Genomic DNA, 17,773 nt, shown 5'->3' with positions numbered 1-17,773 from the left:
TGATTATGGTAAAGCACCATCACTCAATCATTTATTGCTCATCTGTTATATGACAGACATTCTTTGGGGCTATACGATATATAAAAGATTAAGACATAGATTTTACTCTTGGGCTCACTGGTGATGAAGACAGGCATGTATATTTATTATTGGATATTGGCAAATCTAAGTCTCCAATGATCATGACAAAATTATTTTACATACCAGTGAGAAAGAAAAATATACTGTCAATCAAAATTGTGAATTAATGTTCTTTTATCACATTTGTTGTAACACACATCCAGATTTTTATGGTGTTATAATGTGCAAAATCTGCATTTAGAATTTTTGAAATATGATAATAGCACCAATATGACAAGTGCTTTATAAGTTTGTAGACATAGGTTAAAGTGAGACTAGAAGTAGTTAAAGCTGACTTTGCTTGGGAGAATGGAGGATAGGATATTTAAGCTATGTCATAAAAGATAAGTAATATTTAAGATATGTCATAAAGAATATGTAGGGAGTTTTATGGCAGCATGTCTAAGTAAAGAAAATAATATCACTCTTCTGTTCCTAAATTATATTATATAATCCTACAGTGACATAGCAGTAAAATGTATTATTATTATCATAATTTACACTCATGCATTTGCTGTTATTGAGTGCTACTCTCTGTGTCTGTCATTATTTTAATAGTTCTAACTTTTATCTCCCCAGACTGTAATTTTTAATCTGAATGAGATAACTTTATCACTTTCTTATCTGTATTGCAACAATTTATAAAATACCATCACTTACTAGCCTTGAAAGTCGATATTTCAGACTTTTGTTGCCGTTGTTGTTGTTATGACATGGAAGTATTTCTCTAGCAAATTTCACGTGGAAATGCCATAATTTTATTCTGATGCCAGAATTCCCTTGAAATGGTTCTGCCATTCTATTCCTGTAATGTACAGCTAATTTCCTCAAGGAGTATTATAACAGATGTATCTTAGATGCATGATTCCCCCAAACCCCTCCAAATTTGCACCTCAGTTGGAGATTTTCTGCTAGAGTTTGACATGGAAATCTAGCACATCAGTTTTACTGGTGAGATCAGTGTTGCAAAAAGTTTTCATAATCCCAGATCAGATTCAGGAGCAATATTTAATTTTTATGATCATTTATATCTATTCAGCTATTCACTTATATTTCAAAAAAATTACTTTTAAAGTGTATTAATTAGTTAATTTTTAAATTACTTTCACCCAAAATATTTTATGTTTTCACGAAGCAAGAATTGGTAGTTGGGAGCAACCAATAACCAACAGGAGACATGCCAAAAAGAAAAAAAAAAAACCAGATTCATCAGTCTACATTTTCAATTTTCGTATATTAAAACCATTTCATTAAGAAATATGTAAAAATATATGTCATTCTTATGCTTTTGAAACTATTTCTCTGAACATAAAAATATTATTTCTGAATTAATATATAGCATAAAGCAGAATTTAAGAGACATTTTCAAATCATGATTGTCAACAGTATGCAAAGTTTTTTATTGAAAAGCTCCTTCAAAAACTTGAAAAGGGATTCTTTCCAATTCTCACTGAGAAGATAATGACTAATTTTCATGTTAATGCTATGACCCTGATAGAGGGCAATTATCTCAGAAAGCCAATCAAATATTCATTAGAGCTGAATAAATTTGTTATTTAACTTAACTGCCTTTTTTAGAATCTCAAATGCCAATTTAAAAGTGATCTTATCAGGGTATTTTACTGCATCAGCTGGCCCATGTTTTAAAGTGTTCTCTCTATATAAATTCTAATACATTATCTTAAACATTGTTATTCTTAACTTACTTTTAGATCAAATTTACAAAAAGTGGTTATACCCAATATGATGTATGAGAGCATAAAAATCCAGAATGCAACCATAGTAATGGCAGTGACATAAAATTTGATATGCCATCTTCTGGCTGGTCATGCAGGAAGAAAGATGAAATTCAAGCAGTTGCTAATAAAGTCAGCTGAAGCAGGTCCTCTAAGAGGCTGATTCTACTATTTGGTAAGCTGGTGAAACAGACAGTAAAGTGAACCTACACGCGTTATATGCTGGTAACTACATGTTAATACATCTGAAGAGTCACAGGAAGGAGAAATCCTATGTCATTTTTCCCCTCTTACTTCATTTATGTGTCAGATTTTCTTCCTATAGTATATCAACTATAAAATTTTAATCTGTTATTTACATCAGTCTGACATCATGGATAATTAATTATTTTATATTTTGGATTATAATCCGGTACTACCTTATTTAATATTTTATTTCTCAAATTGTTACAGTTTGGCCATCAGGAGCTCCTTCATTTGGCTTCTATTTCCCTTTATTATACTGCTCTGTATGTGTGTGTATATGTGTGTGAAGCTCTGTGTTATGCTATGGCACTACAAGATGCTCCAGGTTCACCTTGTATATTTCTTTCCCCAGTCCTTGAATCAGTAATGTCTCCAAAAGCCCTGCTTCATTCTGTTGGAGAATGGTATTAGAAACTATAATCAAGGTGCTAGGTGTGATTATTACTACTGGGTTTCATTGTTTTTGGATCCTCTCAGCTGACAGGGTGAGGAAATATATGTATGTTCCTAACCCATGTGTATGCATATATCTATAAACATTATTTATGTACCCATCTGTATACATGAGTTCATACTGATTTCTCCAACTCTCATCTGTTACCCATGGGTCAATATAGTCTGATACCCATCTTATGTGTAAAATGCCCATTCCAAAAATGATAATACTGGTTTCTACCCTCTACCACCCATTTATTTAATTGTCCACTTCCCATATACATGTACAGCACTATCAGAATGTTTAACCTGTATTTATGTGTAAAAAATTATCAAATAGATTACAGTGCTTATGTACAATTTCTTTTGCCTTTAGTTTGACAGATTTCATTCATTTACATAGTTATTTAGGTTAGCACATTTGCCTCCAACCCCTTCATTGAGATTGTTAAATACATTTGTAGTACTATTGGTTTATTTTTTCACATTCTGCATTCCATCCTAGGAAGCCTTCTAAATAAAACTTTATTTTGCATATATTATGTTCACCTTTTGTCCTGTAAAATTTCAGTGGGCTTTGACAAAGGCATAATGTCATATAGCTGTAATTACAATAACATAGGGAATAGTTTAAACTCTCTGAAGAAAAAACCCTTTGCTTCACCTATTCAACTCTGTTCTTCTCTCTCAATATTCTTGCTGATCACTGATGTTTTTTTACTGTCTATATACGTTTGTCCCTTCCAGAATGTTATATAATTGGAATCATACAGTATATATTCTTTCCGAAGTGGCTTCTTTTGCTTAGCAATCTATATTTAACATCATGTCTTTGAGTGGATTGATAGCTCATATTTTTAATAGCTGAATAATACTCTGTTGTATAGATGTCACACAGATATGTTTAAGTGCAACCCCTGTGGAAAGCAATATGGAGATACCTTAAACAGATTCAAGTAGACCTACCATTCGATCCAGCAATCCCATTATTGGGCATCTACCCAGAAGAACAAAAGTCATTCTATAACAAAGACACCTGCACCCGAATGTTTATAGCAGCACAATTCACAATTGCAAAGATGTGGAAACAACCCAAATGCCCATCAATTTATGAATGGATTAGTAAAATGTGATATATGTATACCATGGAGTATTATTCAGCTATAAGAAATAATGGTGATATGGCATCTCTTTTGTTCTCCTGGAGAGAGTTGGAACCCATTCTATTAAGTGAAGTATCCCAAGAATGGAAAAATAAGCACCACATGTACTCACCAGCAAATTGGTTTCCCTGACCATCACCTAAGTGCACATTTGGGAATAACACCATTTGGGTATCAGACAGACGTGGGGGGTGGGGGCAGGGGATGCGTGTATACCTACATGATGAGTGCAATGCGCACTGTCTGGGGAATGGACACGCTTGAAGCTCAGACTTGGGGGCATGGGGGGAAATGGGCAATATATATAACCTGAACTTTTATACCCCCATAATAAGTTGAAATAAAAAAAAATTTAGTTAATGAAGGCCATCTTAGTTGTTTGCAGTTTTTGGCTTTTAAGAATAAAGCTGCTATAAACATTTATAGATAGGTTTGTATATGGACAGGAGTTTTCAAATCAGTTTGCTAAATACCTAGGAGTGTAATAGCTAGATAACAAGATAAGACTATGTTTGGCCTTGAAGAAACTGCCAAACTGTCTCCTAAATGGGTAGTACTATTTTGCACTCTTACCAAAAGTTAATGAGAGTTCCCGTGCTCTGCATCCAAGCTAGAAATTGATATCATAAGAATTTAGCATTGGGTTATTCTGAATAGATATTTACTGTTATCTCCATGTTTTAATTTGTAATTTCTTGATTATACTTGATGTTAATAATCTATACTGATTTGAATCTATTTGTCTTTCTTGGTGAGGTGTCTATTCAGATTATTTGCATATTTTTATTTTTTCTTATTATTTAAAGAGTTCTTTGTGTATTTTGGTACAAAACCTTTATAAAATATGTGTTTTTCAACTATTTTTTTTCTCAGTCTGTGGCTTGTCTTTATATTCATTTAACAATGACTTTGGAAGGCAGAAGTATTTAATATTAGTAAATTTCTACATATCATTTTTTTTCTTTTGTGAATTGTGATTTTGGCATTGAATCTAAAAACTTATCACCAAATCCAAAATCACCTAGATTTTTTTCTAAGTTTTCTACTAGAAATTTTGTAGTTTCACATTTTGCATTTATATCTATGATCCATTTTAAGTCAATTTTTGTGTAACCTGCAAAGTTCATGTCTAGATTGTTGCCATAATTTTTGTATAAAAATTTCTTTTATATAGCTAGTTTACTAAGAATGTTTTTCTTAAAAAATTACAAACAGATATTAGTTGTACTAAACAAGCTTTTTCTCCATCAATGCATTTCTGTTTGGTTTATTAATGTGGTAAATGGTTTTTATAGATATTTCTATTTAAAATAATCCTTGCTTTTGTGGGCTAAATCTCATCATTTCTGAAAAGTTATGTTTTTATATACTACTCTAGTCACATTAGCAGGGAATATTGTGAGTATAATTTTTGCATCCATATTTATGTATTTAATTGGATTTCAATTATTGTTAAATTTAAAATAAAATACATTTATACTGTATTTTTACTATTTTAGCATCATCAATATGCTTATCCCATAAAATGCATGGGGAAATATCCTCTTATTACTTTTACTCATCTTTAAAAGATTTTGTATAATAATTGTTCTTATCAAAATGGCCCACAAGGAGTAACATCTTCTTGTGCCCAAACATCTTTGCATTATATCAGTTGTGGGTCCTCCTGTCAAGACACAATTATTTGTATTCTTTTTGTCTGTTTGTTTTTAGAAAGAATCTCTGTTGCCTGGGATAGAGTGCATTGGCATCATCATAGCTCACTGCAAACTCAAATTCCTGGGCTCAGGAATAACCCACCATGCCTGGCTATTTTTTCTCTTTTTTGTAGAGATTGGGTCTCACTAGTGCTCAGGGTAGTATTCATATTCTCAAATCTGGATTGGTCTTAAATGTGACAGAATGTGACGGAAAAGATATTGTGTGAGTTCTAGAGCTTACGACTTGAGAAGCCTTACAGCCTCTATTCTCAAGCCCTTGGAAATTTGAGAACACCCTGTGTTAAGTCCAGTTTAAATTACTAGAGGATGAGAGACCACATGCCATAAAATTGAGGCATCCAGCAGGAGTGACCTTTGGTCTTCCTGTTCAGTCCATGCACCAGGTGAAGACAATCACATGTGTGATTTTTTTTTCAGCCTCTTAATACTGTCCACTACACATTTTTAAAATTGGTCTTTATTTTAAGAATGTACAAATTTAGCCACTTTTCCATGTTTTTCATAGCCTTATCATTCACTGTAGATATCACTTTAGCACTTTCCAAAAGTGCAGCTTCATGTAGAGATCTGTGAATTTCCTCTTCCTCTTTCTGGATGTGCCGTATGGTTGATTCGCTAACATTGAACTCACAGCTAACAGCATCTCCAACTCATACCTGAACTAAGCTTATGCAGCACATGGAGTTTGTCTGTAAGACACATCACAATTTTCTTGTGCTTGGGAACATTAGATAATACTTCAGCAGTACTCTTGGGGGTGGTTTTAAGTAGTGAACTCATCAACAAAATGCACAAAAGTGAAAAATGTGACACTCAACAGACTCCAGAAAGGACACCTGTTTTGAGTATGAGATCTGAAAGAAGAAAGCAGAGTATCTATCATCTTGATCTACTGCAAGTTAGAATGTGCCTGCCTGGTGACTCAAATATTTTGCTGCTCTGAACATGTTCATAAGTGACTGGAAAGGTGCTCTAAATATTGATTTAGTGCTTACAAATGAATTGCAACGAGTGTTCAAATTCACAAATATAGAATCCATGAATAATGACTGTATATGCATTATATATGTACACACTGTATATTAAAATTTATTTCAAATTTTTAAAAAGTGGTGAAAAGTTAGAGTTGCTGGATACAAAAATTCTCAACTGAAGTGGAACACGCAGTGCTCTGATCTCTTATCGCAACTCTCTTGCAGAGACGACCTGCGGAGGGAGATGGTAGGGGAAGTGCAGGGCAGTATAAAGAGCTCTGGCTTTGGGCCCAGGTGGACCGGGTTTGAAACCCAGCTCTGGCACCTGTTAGTGGGGTGGCCACTAGAAAATCACTGAACACTTCTGAACCTTTTTTTCTTCGTAAAATTAAGACAATAAAATCTACTAGAATGAGTTTTTTTTAGGATTTAAGATTATATGTGAGGTAGATATAGATATCCATTTATCTATATGTGTATTTTTCCCCTGGGAACAGGGGTTCAGCATTCACTAATTTTATGTTCACAGGAACTTTATAGAACATAACTACTGTGGATAATGAGAATTAACTGAATATGTATATGAATGCATTATTACATTAATGTAATAATGTATATATCATACATATTTACAGATATGTGTGTATTTGTTAACAGCCCACATTGGCAAAATACCATATGTCATATCTGTACGATGGAATGTTGTTAAGGTGAAAAAAAGATACAGAATACTGACATATGTTCAAAAACATTATGCTAAGTGAAAAAAGCCAACAAGAAGATATAACATATTCTTTGATTCCATATGAAATGCTGAGATAAAGCAAATTTAAAGAGACAAAAAGATTAGTGGTGGCCTGGGTCTGGGGGTGGGAATGGGTATGGGGGTTCTTATTAGAGGGATAGAATACTCTAACATTGATTCATATTAATGGTTGCACCACTCAGTAAAGTTACTAAAAATCATCACAGTATTGTACATTTAAAATGGGTAAATTTCATGATATATATTTGTTATATGTAACTTCTATATATTGAAAATGTTACAAAATACTGATAATTTTCTTTGACCTTTTTTCTTCTTTGTTTTTTTTGTTTTTTTTTTTTTTTTTTACTTTTTTGGGAAGATCTAGTTCACAGTTATGCCCTTGAGGTCATAAGAGTATTTTACTTGGGTTTTTAAACTATATTATTAATTGCTATGCTATCCATATTTTTCCTTCTTTTAGCATCACTATTTCTTGTTACTAGCACATTTGATCCCAAAGTTACTACAATTTCTGAAGTCCAACATGTATCTAAAATATATGATGCCTTTATCACTTCATTTATGTAACAGTTTGTTTAATAATTACTGCCTACTGTGTGCCTGGAGATGGAATGCTAGGTAAACAAACAAACATGGTGCCTAACCTCTTGAAATTTATTGTTAGAAAAGTCTCTTTTGGTGGTTAGCCTGGAATGGCTCATTGCTCAAGGTATTGGCATAATATCTCCAAGTCCTTTCTGGTCCACACTTAGATTGTGACAAAATTGACAGTTTTCACTCCACTTAAAGAATCACTTGGGAGATGAAATGGACTGTAAAGGAAATGATAAGGTCACCATGAATTTCTCATTCTTTGATCTTCCACCAATGGACCTGAGTAAACACCTTCCATGCTTTCTGTGTTTCCATCACATTAGAGAAGCTTGCAGAGGTTGTAACGTGACCTAAATTTGCTCTTGGACCTCTTAAATTGTAACATGGCTCTATTGTTCTTAAGGGTGAAGACTTCATAGTTACAGGAAGATCAAAAGCACCATCTCGATAAGCAAGTAGGATGCTGTGTAGCACTCACTTATTAAGATTTAGTCTTTCGTAGTGCTCCCGCACAAGCATTTGTAAAAAAGTCCTTCTGTCCTTTAGAACTAGGATTTTTCTTGTCTCATCCAGCTCATCTAAGACAGTTAAATGACAGTTTTATTGGGGCTGGCTAATTCATAAATACAGGAGATAGAATAAATGAATCAATTATTTGCAGCAAAAAGTAAAAATTTCATACAATGTTATTTCTTTTAAAATGTCACAAAGAATCAATGATAATGATAGCCTATTTTCATTTTCTAAGGAATCCTTGTTTCTATGCAGATAAAGATGCAGTAAGATCCCTGTAAATCAGATTTATTTTAACAGAACTGTATAAATCAAAAGAAAGAATTATCCTGCTATTGTGCTTTTGAAAAGTTCTGCCTGTGTCATATAATTGTTCTTGCTATGGTTTTCTGTTTCAAATTTCTGACATCACATCTGAACATCTCCTGCTTAGTAATGACCTTTGTTTCAGAAAATTCATGAGATTTTCACAACATGAAATAGCTTCTAATGGAGTTATTTTCCTTCTGTTCATTAATATCTATAGGGCACTATGGACATCAGAGGAAGGTGACTAATGCAATCTGGTGTTGTGGAGATAAAATTATTCGAGGAAATTATACATGAGATGAGTATTAATCAACAAAGAGCTCAATAGTATGGGCACAACAAGACCAAGACTAAATGCAAATAGACTTGAAGCAGTGTGATATACTAGAAACAAAAGATTTTAGAGTTGCTTTAGCTCAAATTAAAACTGAAAGCAAGTTAGTGGATAAGGACAGAAAGTAAGCAGAGGTCTTTATTAACATATTTGGAATTTCAATTTTAACTTCTAGCTGTTAGAGAGCTATTTAAATGTTTTAAGCATTTTGATATTATAAAATTCACATTTTAGTTCATCAGTAGTTCTGTGGGAGAAGTATTCAAGTGTTGCAGGATTTTAGGAATGTGTGGTAGGCATGGGCAGATGTTGCTCAGATGTTCTTTCAAGAAAGAATGTACTCTTTAAGAGTCTAGTTTGATGATAGTTTCCAAGACACCACAGCATTCAAGCCCATGGCCCAAGTCAGGCCATGACTGAGAAACAGGAGTTATTAGGAGCTGGCCAATTCTGCATAATCTCAAACTCCTTTCGTGTGTAATCTTTGCTTCAAATCTCCCTGTTGGCGTTGGTCAAGACTTCGTCAGATCTGCACGGCTGTTAGGGACTCTCCATGTCAAGTTCTGTTTTTCCTCATCTTTCTACTCTCTGTGGTCAGATCCGTGTTGCAGAGTTAAGAGCTTGCCTACTTACTTCTGCTTCCCCAACTTCCCTTTATCTTTCAAAGCAGTTACTTTCCAACAGACATTTTTCACTATTAACTTTGTCTCTGTCAAGGTCCATAAAATTCAAACTGACACAGAGGAAAAAATATTAGGAGATGCTGTAGTATTCCAGGTGGGAATAATGAAGACTTTTACCAGTGTGTTATAAAATATAAGAAAGATACGAATGTGATAAATCGTATGTAGAATGTCAAACAATGATGATAATATCTTTAAATCACATTAATTTTAGTACTTAACAATATTAATAATATTGTAAAATTGTGTATCTCACTGTTCAGGAGTGTAAGAAGACACACACAAACACATACAAACTTGTTTACTCTTCTTGGAAACCCTTGATATTATGAATATCCAAATTTTATAGATTAAGGAAACAAGTGAATCAAGGTAAAAACTTTAAATAAATGCAAATAAGGCAGGAGAAGCAGACATCATTTGACTCCCATTTATTCATGAGAACATATGGTATTTGGTTTTCGATTCCTTAGATATTTCACTTAGGATAACCATCTCCGGTTACATCCAAGTGGCTGCAAATTACATTATTTTATTCTTTTTTTATGGCTGAGTGGTACTTCATGGTGTGTGTGTGTGTGTGTTATGTGTGTGTGTGTATACACACACATGTGCACACACACATATATATATGTGTGTGTGTGCATGTGTGTCACATTTTGTTTATCCACTCATGTATTGATAGTCACTTAGGCTGATTCCATATCTTTGCAATTTTGAATTGTGCTGTGATAAACATTTGAGTGCATAATTCTGGAATTCCTAGCCAGAGTGATAAGGCAAGAGAAAGAAATAAAGGGCATATGAATTGGGAAAGAGAAGGTCAAACTATCCCTATTTGCTGACAGTATGGTCTTGTATCTAGAAAACTCTAAAGTCTCCACCAAAAGACTCCTAAAATTGACAAACAAATTCAGCAAAGTCTCAGATTACAAAATGAATGTACATGAATCAGTAACATTCTGATATAAAAATATATGTACAATAATAACAGTAAAACTGAGTTTCAAATCAACACTCAATACCATTTACAACAGCTACAAAGAAAATAAAATACTGAGGAATATATTTAACCAGAAAAGTGAAAGATCTCTGCAAGGATAACTACAAAACACTGATGAAAGAAATCATAGATGACACAAACAAATAGAAAAACATTTCATGCTCATGGATTGGTAGAATCAACATTATTAAAATGTCTACATATATAATGAGTGTAATATGCACCATCTGGGGGATGGACAGGCTTGAAGCTCTGACTTGGGAGGGCAGCAAGGGCAATATACGTAACCTAAACATTTGTACCCCCATAACATGTTGAAATAAAAAAAATGTCTATTCTGCTCCAAGTGATTTACAAATTCAATGCAATTCGCATAAAAATACCATCTTACTTCACAGATCTAGAAAAAACAATCCTAAGATTCATTTGGAACCAAAAAAAAGCCCAAATAGCCAAAGCAATTTTAAGCAAAAAGAACAAATCTAGAGGCATCACATTACTTGACTTCAAAATATACTACAAGTCTATAGCAACAAAAACAACATGGTACTGCTATAAAAGTAGAGATATAGATCAATGGAACAGAATAAGAGAACTCAGAAGTAAAACCATATAGCTACTACAAAATGAACTGCAACAAAGCAGACAAACACATACACTGGGAAAAGGATGCCCTATTCAATAAATGGCTCTGGGGAAATTGGATAGCCTCATGCAGAAGAATGAAACTTGATCCATATCTCTTGCCATGTTATTTGTATCAGTGTGGTTTATTTTTGTTCCTTTTCTTTAACATTACAAGAGTCATGGTTTTATCTCTTAGCCTAGTTCAATCTCTAACTATAGTGGCTTGACTATTTGAATGAGTAAAATAATTATTACAAAATTTAAAATTCTTCCTTCTTTAAAGGTTTTTTTCCTCAGAATATTACTAAAGAATGCCTTCATCTTACTGGAATTAAAATCACCTTATCTTTAAAAATTATGTGATACTATTTTGTGCATCACGCTTATTTATAAAAGTGGCTGAGATTTGGAAAGTTTATTACCCTAAAGCCACACAGTAATTTGGTTCAGAACTATAACCACAGGCTCCAATGAGTTTAACTTTAGTCAGGCCTTATTTACATCATATCACACAAATTTTCATTATTTTCTCTTTTTAACATGTTTCTGGAAGTGGTATTTTTAATGAATTTTCTTTATGTCATTAAAAAATATAAAAGGATTGGATGCAATTTTAGTAAGAGCATTTACAAAGTAACCTTTGCTTTACATTTTTATTCTTCTTAAATCCTCAAGTCATTATGTATAAAAAAGTGAAGAGGGATATAAATATATAAGGCCTTCTTTAAATAAGTGTCCTTATTGTATACCACATATTGTTTGACAGAAGGGAATATTTTAAGATAAAGAAATACAGTGAATAATAGTAACAGTTCAAATTTTATACCAATTTCACCTTCCATTAAAATTGTATGATTATATTTATATGATTTAGTGGAATTGCCTTCCTATAAAGAGGCAAACAGTTTGACTGCTAGGCTTTGGCTGTGGTTGTCAGCTTTAACAGCCTTTCAGATGAATATGGGTTGTATAGAGGTCAATATATCATGATCTATTTAATTCACTATTATTTTCACAGTATTTCTGCTTCAGGAGTTTGCTAAAGCTTGAGAAATAGAGAATTCATATAAGTTTGGAACATGTTTGCAATAGTTAAAATATTTTTTTAAGTTTTCTTTAGTTCCACTATCCAACCAAACAATATAAATACCCACAATCTAATATTCTGATTGAAAACACTTGATGTTTAATATTTTTTCCACATAGAGAACAATATATTGAAATTGCAAAGAAATATTCTCTTGAGTACTTATTTTTATTAGATGTAGGATTGGCTAGAAACCATTGTAATGGTTAGCAAGACAAAGTGTAAGAAAATATATTTTTTAATAAAATTATAAAAGGTGTATTTGGGCACAATTACTTCATATGTTTGTTACCTTGATGCTGGTATTTATGAAGCTGTCACTGGTCCAAAACTTTTATATTTCCTTTGAAATTTTTCCTTTAAAATAGAAAATATAGATTCAGGAAAAAATATGGTATGTTAATAGAGTATTGCAAATGTTTAGAAAGTACACGTTGAAGGAATACACCATGATACAATCAATGTACTTTAATATTAACAGTGAAGTTAAAAGACATTTAACATAAGAACCACAAGAAGTACTTTGAACGTTTTTAATATTTTTAAAACCAACAAAATCTCTTGTTTTTGCCAATAATTGCACTCTTCTTTTTGTATAGGGTTATCTGCATAAGAGATTCCAGATAAGCATTCAATATTCATTTGCTAAACCTCCTTGCTCCGTGGTCTTTATGTAATTAACTATCGAGATATTTACTAATATAGCTTGTAAAATTGATTAAATATGTAATCAATTATTAGTTCATTTGTGTATTTAGCAAATATCCATTTAACATAAGTACTGGGGATTGTTACAACGGGTAATAAAATGGCCTTTTTATATCTTTGCTTCTTTGGCAGGAAAGACGATAAACATGTAAAAAGCCAAATAAGACATTTTTATATATTCACAATTGTTATGTCACAAATAAAAGGGTAGTGGGAAATTAAGGGCCAAGGTGCTGTGTGTGTGTGTGATAATTCAGCAAAGGTACTCAGGGATGTCATTTCAGAGAAAGAATATAAGCTGTGTCCTGAATGCTGAGAAGAAAGCCATGTGGTGATAGGTTTAAATAACATTCTTGAGAGAGAAAACACTACATGTCAACCATTTATATGGGGAAAATGGTGATGTAACAACAGAGCATAAGGAAGTAGAATAAAAAGAACAGAAAATACTAGAATTCAGACATGAAGTAAAGTATATATAAGAATTCATTTTATATTTGTGCCAATACCATGTTGCTTTGGTTACTAGAATAGAACAGAAAACCCAGCTATAACACCATCCATATGCATCCAACTGATTTTTGACACAGCAGGCAACAATATACACTGGGGAAAAGAATCTCTATTCAATAGTGCTGAGAAAATTGGATAGCCACAGGCAGAAGAAAGAAACAGGATCCATACTTTACACCACTCACAGAAATTAATTTAAGATGGGCAAAAGACTTAAATCTAAGGCATGAAACCATATAAATCTAGAAGAAAATGTAGGAAATACTTTTCTGGATATTAGCCTAGGCAAATAATTTACGACAAAGACCCCAAAAGCAATTACAGCCACAACAGAAACAAATAAATTGGACTTGATTAAATTAAAAAGCTTCTGCACAGCAAAGGAAATAATCAACAGAGCAAATAGACAACCTACAGAATGGGAAAAAATATTTGCAAGCTATATATCTGATAAAGGACTAATAACCATAATTTACAAAGAACTCAAGGAAATCAGCAAGATAAAACAAACAAACAACCCCATTAAAGAGTGGGCAAAAGACATGAACAAAAGCTTTTCAAAAGAAGAGAGACAAATGGCCAACAAACATATTAAAAAATCTTCAGTGGTACCAATCATCAGAAAAATGCAAATCAAAATTACAATGAGGTATCACCTTACCCCTATTAGAATGGCTTTTATTAAAAAGTCCCAAAACAGGAGATGCTGGCATGGATGCAGAGAGCAGGGAACACTTAATATAGAGTTGCTGGGACTGCAAACTATTGCAACATCTATGGAAAATAGTATGGAAATTCCTCAAAGAATTAAAAGTAGACCTACCATTTGATCTAGCAATCTCACTGCTGGGTAATTACTCAAAGGAAAAGAAGTCATTTTATCAAAAAGACACTTGCACTCAAATGTTTATTGCAGCACAATTCATAATTGAAAAGATGTGGAATCATCCCAAGTTCCCACCAATTCATGAGAGTGGATTAATAAAATGTGGTATATGTATATCATGAAATACTACTCAGCCATGAAAAAGGATGAATTAGTGCTCCTTGGAACAATTTGGATAGAACAGGAGACCACTATCCTAAGTGAAACATCTAAAGAATGGAAAAAACAAACACCCCATGTACTCACTATTAAATTGGAACTAACCAATGAGCACACATATGCACAGAGGGAAGTAAAATTCAGCAAAAATGAAACAGGGGGAATGGGTAATGAGAGGTGAGTGAAGACTTACCTAATGGTACAATGAACACTATTTGGGTGATAAGTACACTTACAGCTGTGACTGAGGCATTATAAAAGCTATCCATGTAATAAAAACATTGGTACCCCCTTAATATTTTGAAATACAAAAAAAAATCCTTTTATTAAACTTTAACAATTTTCTATATATTTGTATTTTTATCTGTATCTAGAGGCTATGTATGCATGTGTACAGGCTCATAATTAAAAATAGATCTTCATTCATCAAAGGTTATGGTAGAATTAAAAAAACAAAACAAAAAAAAATACTTTACTAAAAGTATTCCAGCTACACTGTTCAATATACTAGCCACTAACCAAATGTGTCAATTTACATTTTAATCAATTAAAGATAAATACAATTATTAGTTCAAATTCTTAATTACATTTACTATAATTCAAGTACTTGATAGCTTTATATGTGGCTAAAGATTACTGGTTTGGACAGTGCAGATATAGAATATTTAGGCCATTGAAGAAAGTTTCATTGGATAGTTCTGGTCTAAAGCCACAGTCTTTAATAAGTGTTGAGGAACTAATTTTACTTCTGGATTATTTTTGTTTATTTTGCCTTGTTACCTGTCAGACATCCAGTTGAGACTAATATATTTAAGAATTTAGACAAAATATTTTACATCCCAAGTTAGATGACTGACTTAAATTTTAATAGATTTAATGTTTTATTCTAATAATATATACCCTGTATGAGTATATTGTGACATCTCTCAGGATATACTCATATAGATACATTTAGTCAATAATTATTCTAATTTTACTTTATACTTATCCCATATTTGGGGGTATTAGGTTGACAGTTCAATCTATGGGAATATATTAAGGTGGTTGAGGAAAAGAACAAAGAATATGACTCTTTGATAATGAGAGCATAACAGGTGCGTTTACTATTCTTATCTGTAATGTGATATTTTTTAAAAAAATTGTTAAGTTTTTGATTCATGCAAATGTCCTTGGAGCAGAAAAAATATTTTCCCAAGGAATTTTCACCTTATCTGCATGTTAATTTGAGGTTAATTGGTTCACTTATTGAGAATCCTTAAAGGAGAAAGTAGAGAAATCTGTATAGCCCAATATGAAATATTGGGATTTTTGAATTTATTAATGGCATGCAGAAATATCTAATTTTTAATATTATTTTTATTTTGTTCCAGAAAAAATGTCATTGGTCTGCTTTGTAATTAATGGAAAATGGGATAATTACTTCTTAAAATGTTATATTTTTATGTGAACAGATCTACCTAACAACAAAACATAGAATATATTATAAATATTCAGGTAGTTTTATTGCCTTGAGTTATTTTCATTTTAAAACATATTTTTCATTTTAAAGTTTAAGTAAAAGCAAAACAAAAATTCATGGACACAGGTTAAATAGAGCATAGTAAGATGACAATGATCAAATTTTATTTTATAAAGGTGGAAAAGATTTTCACAATTTAAATTTTAATTTAACTCCCTTTTTTATTTTTGAGTAAGATATTTCTAAAGTATGCCCCGTTTATAATCTCAGTTCTTGTCAATGGTCCTGTCATTTTTCAGTAGACATTAAGAACATAATTTCTAACCATGCAATGAATGAATGGTCGCAGGATATTTACATAATTTCAATCAAGAAAATAGTCTAATATTAGTACCCGGCAACTCAGCTATATGTAACATGAAGAGATACCTTTCCTGTTTACTTAGAGGATGGACTTAATTTCATCTTTGATGTCTTCCTTTTAAAATAATTCACCCATCCAGTAAGTTTATTTTGTAAAAATCATGGGCCTGTACTCTCCTCTCATGTTTTTTTTTCCATATTTCTTATATAGATTGAACGCTATTTACATAATAATACACAACACAGGCAAATGTACTCCTTCTCTGTTTACATTAAATAAATCTATTTTATCCTTTTCCCATGATCATATCAATAATTCCTTAAAACATCATTAATTCCTCAAAACATCACCAGGTTATAACTATTGCAGAGCTTTAGAAAATAGTATATAATAATATCTCTTTAAAGATTATGTAGAAGAACTTCAAGAATTGAGCCAATAAACTAATGTTAGCCAAAGCATTCAGATTTGAAAAGTTGTTAACACCTTCAGTAGATATATAATTGTTAACAGTAGAGAAATGCTAAGTTCTCTGTTATATTAAGTTTGATTTTAGGTAGATAATGGGCAACTCTAAGAAAAGAAATGAGGACCAGAAGATGTAATCAAGAAATTGTTTCTTTATTAGAGGCTGTATAGATACTTATATAGTCCAAGGGAATATGATTAGGAGTATAATAGGCAGAATTTTGGTTCCCATCATTTCTGCCACCTGTTATTACTTGAATGAATAGACAATTTTACATGATAAAATGGACATTGTAGGCCAGGCGCGGTGACTCACGCCTGTAATCCTAGCCCTCTGGGAGGCCGAGGCGGGTGGATCGCTCGAGGTCAGGAGTTCGAGACCAGCCTGAGCGAGACCCCGTCTCTACTAAAAATAAAAATAAAAATTATCTGGACAACTAAAAATATATATAGAAAAAATTAGCCGGGCATAGTGGCGCATGCCTGTAGTCCCAGCTACTCGGGAGGCTGAGGCAGTAGGATCACTTAAGCCCAGGAGTGTGAGGTTGCTATGAGCTAGGCTGATGCCACGGCACTCACTCTAGCCCGAGCAACCAAGTGAGACTCTGTCTCAAAAAAAAAAAAAAAAATGGACATTGTAGTTCTAGCAAAGATTAATGGTTGTGCTTAAGATGGGAAGGCTATCTTGTATGGGCCCAGTGTAATGACATCTTTTATAAGCAGAGAATGGAAACAGAGGAGGAAGTCAGGAAGATTTAAAACATGAGAAAGATTTATCATACCAATGTTGACTTGAAATGAGGGGTCATCTATCAAAGATTTGGGCTACTTATTCCTATGACTGCAAGGAGCTGAATTTTACCCACAGTTTCAAAAGTGAGCTTCACAGAAAACCTTGAGGA

The sequence above is a fragment of the Lemur catta genome, chromosome 1, assembly GCF_020740605.2.
Source record: "Lemur catta isolate mLemCat1 chromosome 1, mLemCat1.pri, whole genome shotgun sequence".
Lineage (NCBI taxonomy): Eukaryota > Metazoa > Chordata > Mammalia > Primates > Lemuridae > Lemur > Lemur catta.
This window is presented reverse-complemented; position numbering follows the sequence as displayed.